Here is a 6000-nt window from a genome sequence, read left to right as displayed (position 1 = left end):
GTGGGCAAGGGACGAGAGCTGACAATTCATTCAAAAGGAAATACAAACGCTACATCACTGCATGGAAAAAAATTCATTCCCACTCAAGACATAAGAGGCACGAAGACTTTAATATCTGCAATTCTATTCAAATTAACAAATATTTTAAAACATGAAGTTATTCAATCTATTGCTGAAAACTATAACTATCTTTAACAGCTTTTTTTTTTTGGCCTAGTGGAGTGGCATGCAGGATCTTTGTTCCCCAACCAGGGATCAAACCCATGCCTCCTGCATCAGGAGCTTGTAGTCTTGACCACTGGACCCACCACAGAAGTCCCTAATATGCTTTTAAAACCTCTCCAAATGCTTGTGCTCATCCTCACGATGGCTCCAATTCACAGATGAGGAAACTGAGCTGAGAGAGATCAGTTACACAGGTTCCCCAATTACAGATGGTGTGTAGTTGAGTAGCATCACCTGTCAGATTACAAAGCAGGGACACTGAACCACTAGGGCAATGGTTCTCAAAGTGTGGCCTCAGACCCCCATTATCACCTGGGAACTTGCCAGAAATACACGACTGAAGCGACTTAGCAGCAGTAGCAGCAGAACTACTGAATCAGAAACCCTGGGGGTGAGGCCCAGCAGTTTGTTTTAACAAGCCCTCCTTAACAAGCCCTCCAGGGGATTCTGCTGCAAAGATTGGAGAATGATTGCCCAGGGCTCCGGGTGAGTGTTCAGGAGTGGACCTTGCTTCTGCTGTAGAAGGCAAGTCATGTTGTTCTAAACTCTTCTGAAATATGGAGGGACAGTGAGTATTCTGAGCCTGAAAAATGGCCAGTAATTGCACTTCTGAGAAGCTGTATGAACAAGATTTTATTCACGAAGCTATTAAGACAGTGGATTTATAAACGTGTAAAACTGGAAACAATCTAAGTCTCCAACAATAGGGGATTAGGAAGAAAAACCATGACTCATCTACTAGATGGACTGTTGTGCAGTCATTGAGAAATGAGTTTGTAAAGAATATGTAACACGGTATAGGGAGGGTGAACAGCTTGTCCTGGTTTGCCCTGGACTTTTTCAGTTATGGTTCTGAGAGTCCTGCATTCCAGGAAAGCCCTTGGTCCTGACAAATGAGGACAATTGGTCATCCTAATTATAATGGGCATTAGTGCTGCAATTCAAGTATTTCTGTTCTCCTTTCTTGGTAGGCTGGTGGTAGAGGGTAACTCACTGGCTCCTTGAAGTTAAGTGGCTGTGTGATTTGCTTTGGCCAATGAAATGTAGGCAGAAGTGATACCATGTCCAGACAGTACTCTGGATGGACCGTGTTAGGATGGCACCGCCCCAGTCTGGGTTCCTGAGTGACTGTGATAAACAGAGGCCCCTGTCCAGCCCCCACTAAGCATACAGTGTGAGCAAGGCATAAACTCTTATGTGTGAAGGTGCTGAGGTTTAGGGGTTATTTGTTATTACAGCATAACCTAGCCTGAGCTGACTGATACAACTGGGGAAATATTGCTTCTGACATGTTAAGGATTTTACAAACTTGTCTATGCAGTAGAAGCATTGCAGAGATTTGACACATAAAGTGTATAAAGTGTGTTAGAAATAATCTGAAATGTTTATGATATCAGGTTGAAGAATTCTTGATCTAAGCTTTTTTCTTCTTGATCATTGCATTTCCCAATTTTCTCCAATGAGTGTGTTTTATTCCTTTTTCATAGGATACGTTTTATTCAAAACATAATTTCCTTGGGTCAAAGCTAGGTCCTTTCTGGGCTCTTGTTTATTAAATGAAGATCTTTTGGAGGCGGCAGGAAGAGAAAAAAGTTAAGCATTAGTTTCAAAGAATCAAGGGGACTGTAAAGGTCACAGAGTTAATCCTCTACTTCTGCTGGAAGCTCCCTGCAGGTTCCTGGGTCCTCCCGGCCTCAACAGCTCAACAAAAACAATCCGATCAGATGCTGCTTCCTGAACATGTTATTCTGGGCAAGTCACAGACTCACTGAGCTTCCACATTCTTATCTGTTAAATGGAAATAATCCTGTCTACCCTGTGAGCTATGAGATCAGATGAGATGAAGGATGCTCATTAAATACTGGTACTTTCTGCTTCTGTCTTTCTCACGGAGCCTCAATGGTGGGTGACCCCTTAGCACATGCCCTTTGACCTCTGTGAGCCTCAGTTTCCTCATGAAGAAGAAAGATGGTTTTACAGGCCAAGGCATTTGTGAATGAAGCTGGAGGCTCTCTGTGCAGAAGTAGAGAGATGGGGAGAAGGGGCTTGTGAGCCTTGGAGTCCAGCAGCAGAATCAAATTGTATACCCTCTGTTGAACCTGGAAGAACCAGACCATGAAGCCAGCTCTCCAAAAGCCACAACTGTGAATACTTAAGATTGAGACAGAAGTAGGTACTGAGTCCCCTTCGTAGGTCCTGGGGCTAGGGGGCCTGTGTTCGGAAACTTCTGGGAATCTTGAAGGAGCCTAAAGGCTGGAGTAGTCGGAGACAACTTTCCGCAGGAGGGGGTCTTCAGCTGTGCTGGGAGGATGGGATGCGCAGCCCCTGGCACCTGTGGCAGTTCTGTCCAGAGTCCCCATTCTCAGTCTTCCAAGAAAGACTCTGCTCTCATACAACAGTGGCTTCAAATTTCTCCAGAGGGTGTCTGGAATACAAATGCAGGCTTGCTACATTCATGATCCTTCCATATGACACCCCTTTGGGACAGGACTTGGGAAGACTCATAAAGGGGAAGTGTTCCTTGGAATTAGGTGGTGGTAGAGCCCCATCTGCTCTAGATGAAATAGCTGCCTTTGCTTGTCCATGATTAAGCAACCCTGGGTCATGTTCCTTCCAGCCCATTGGTCCACCTTGTATGTCCCCACTTCCTTGCTGGTCCCTAGTAGATATGTTCAGTATCCATGGTGATCATATGTCTTGGGGACCGGGGACAGTCCTCGTTTGCTACTGCTGTCCCATCATCCACTCTCATCTGGCATTCCAGCACTCTCAGAAGGGGCCCCATTTTGGTTGGTAATTTGATGACTAAAATCTGCATAGGTCTCAGGTCAGATGGTCTTGGTTCCATGCTGTAGCCCCTTAGTCATTTCCCCCAGCATCCCACGCCCCTGCCCTCCTTAATCTGTCCCTACTAGCAGCCAGAGGGACCACCTGGAAACAACCTCTAGCTCCCCTGTCTCCTGCCCCTGGTGCTAACTGCTCCTTGGCCAGTCTCGTCCCCTCTTCTGTTTGGCTCCCTAGTTCTGCTGTTCCAGGCGCAGGCCCCTCCATGCTGGATGAACAGTTCACTGCACCTGGTCTGCCCCATCCATGCTCACTGCTGTGCAGGGGATCCACGCCTTTCCCCCAGCAGTCCCTGCAGTGCCCCCTCAACTGACCCTTTTTCCCCCTGACAGCCCCTCTTCCTTTGGTCCTCCCAGGTCCCCTTCCCACCACCTTACTGGAGCCCCCCAGCCCTTCGCCCCACGAGGAGACCATTCCTTCCTCTTTTGTCTGCCCTGCCTCCAGCCTCTGACTCTGATTCATTCTTGTTTCTCCCAGAGCCCAGCACCAGCCGGGAACCCGGCACCGGAAGAGCGAGTTCTCTGGAAATGAGGCCCTGTGGAATCTGGCTTGTCTCCTGGAGGGAAGTTAGTAGATTTTAGGCAGAGACGGCTGTGTTCACAGCTGTCTGGAAGAAGCCAAATTGGGTAGGAATGACACTGCCAGACAGGGAGATGGAGGAAGGGCCCTGACTTGGTGGGGATCTGTCCTTCCTGGTGAATGTGGGACCAGAGAGGGTCAGTCACTTGTCTAAGATCACGCAGCAATTTGGGGCCAGGCCAGGTCTTTGACCCAGATATGTCTCACTTTGAAGCTTCATTCTTCAGCCATTCTGGAGAAGTCTGGCTGGTAAGGGGGCAGGTAGGGGATGCTGGCTGGAGGGGTGAGGTCTCTGCTGCCCCCTGAGGACCATGCTCTCAGGGCACTCTGGGTGGTCCTTCCATTGCAAAGGACAGGCTCCAGGCTGGCAGAGCCTGGGTGGGAGGAGGCCTGACTCTGATTCCTTGATGCTCACACTTTGTGGACCCCTGGGGAAAGCCTGAGTCATCGCTGAGCTGGCAAACATATTTAGCTCCTTTCATAGTCTCTAATAAATCAATTTCTCCAGGTCTCTCTCACCTGCCACTCGACTCCTGGCTGCCCGCCCCCTCCCCATTTCCTGGCCCCACGACCAGCTCTACGCTTCCAGGCACTGGGCAGGGGTCCTCCTTACCCACTCCTACTCCACCTCAGGCCATCCTGTGCCAAGCTCATTCTCTCTCTTTCTGTGATGGCCTCATTCAGCAGCCATGTTACTGGATCCCCAGTCAGAGTTTCATGACAAAGGGCAAAATAGCCTTGGAGATGCAAGGGACTACATTTGGGGCACACAGCTTAGCCCCTCAACCTTTCACCTTCTTGCTTTGGGGGCTTGTTCCGGGACTCTCAAGGGAGTCCCAAAATAAGCATCCTTGTTTTGGCTCCTCCTGGCTAGAAAACCCAGGCCTCCAGTTATTTTATCTTTCATGGGCACCTATGCCAAGAAGCTTTCCCAGATCTACAATCCCCTCAACCTCTGCATGAATAGTTCCTCCTCCAATGGTCCAGCCTGTTTTGTATCTTCACCAAAGCATGTATATAGTTTGCCTTGAAGTGATAATGATAATAATGGCACTTAATCTTGAGTAGGTACTCAACACTGTCCTAAGTATTTTGCATATAGTCTATTATTTTCATTTTATAGATGGGCAATCTGAGGCTCAGAATGCCTAGGAAACTTGCTTAAGACACAGGGTAGAGATGGGCTTTGAACCCCTGCCCCCACCCCCCAATCCCCCACCCCCACCCCCCCATCCCCGCCACCCAGGATGGTCTCACTACTGCCCTCTGTGGCCTATCACAGTAAGGGGCTTTTGTGGCACCTTCTCACTTGCCACCCAACCCCACCACACACACCAGCCTCACTTCATCTCAGGGCAGGGGCCACCTGGTACCCATATCTGACACATATAGGGAAGTCCCCATTAAAGGTTTATGTCCAGAAACTCACCTGTCTGAACCCTTCATGAAGGAAGATCACATCTAGAGAGGGCAAGCTACTAGTTCAGGGTCACACAACCTGAGAGCCCTCAGAGAGCCAGGGTATCCCAACTCCTAGACTGAGCAGGGTGACTGTGCCCCAGATGAAGAGAGGGGGGAGGCCGATGGGCATCTGTGCCCTCAGGTGTCTGGGGCTGCTGGAGCCCACAGGTCCTAGTCGACCGGGTGCATCCTTCTCCAGGAGGCCTCATTCCTACAAGGGGCAGCCAGTTCAGCTCCCGGCTGGCTGCGTCGTGGAACCTCTCATCCACGAGTGATGGGAGCCCCCTGCTGCCCAGAGCGAGGAGTGGCAGAAGGGCGGGAAGGAGGGCAGAGGCCACCGGAGCTGGTGAGTCCTGGGCCAGCAAGGCAGAGCTGGACCAGATTGCTATGTGGCCCCGCCCACCTCTCTAGCCACGCCCCCACCGAGCCGCCTCACCGTTCCCACAGCTCCCTGCGCCTCTAGATACTTGCACTAGTTAATGCGAGGCCCAGAGAGTCTTCTCAGTTGACTTCAGTCAAAGAATTCTCGCGCATCCTGTATGCCAGGCACCAAGCAGTGACAATCTGGCCTGTGAGGAATTCGCAGTCAGGATGTGTGTGATGGGGAGGGGCAGAGCTGAAGTGAGCTCACCGCAGAGTCAGGTGTGTGTCTTCTCTCCCACCTGGCTGCCGGCACGCAAGTACGGCTACTTCGAGAAGCCCCCAGGATTGCCTGGCTGCCCAGCTTAGCCCTCCACTGGCCCATGTGCTCCACTCTGTGTAACAGCATGAGTTGAAATGGGCTGTCTTTCCCCACTAGACTTGAGTTCCTTTCGAGGGCAAGGGCTTTGCCTTGATCATCTTTGGATCCTTGTTTCTGTGTGTGGAGCCTGGCACATAGTAGGTGCTTCA

Source organism: Capra hircus, chromosome 5 (genome assembly GCF_001704415.2).
Source record: "Capra hircus breed San Clemente chromosome 5, ASM170441v1, whole genome shotgun sequence".
NCBI classification, from domain to species: domain Eukaryota; kingdom Metazoa; phylum Chordata; class Mammalia; order Artiodactyla; family Bovidae; genus Capra; species Capra hircus.
Note: the sequence above shows the minus strand (reverse complement) of the source record.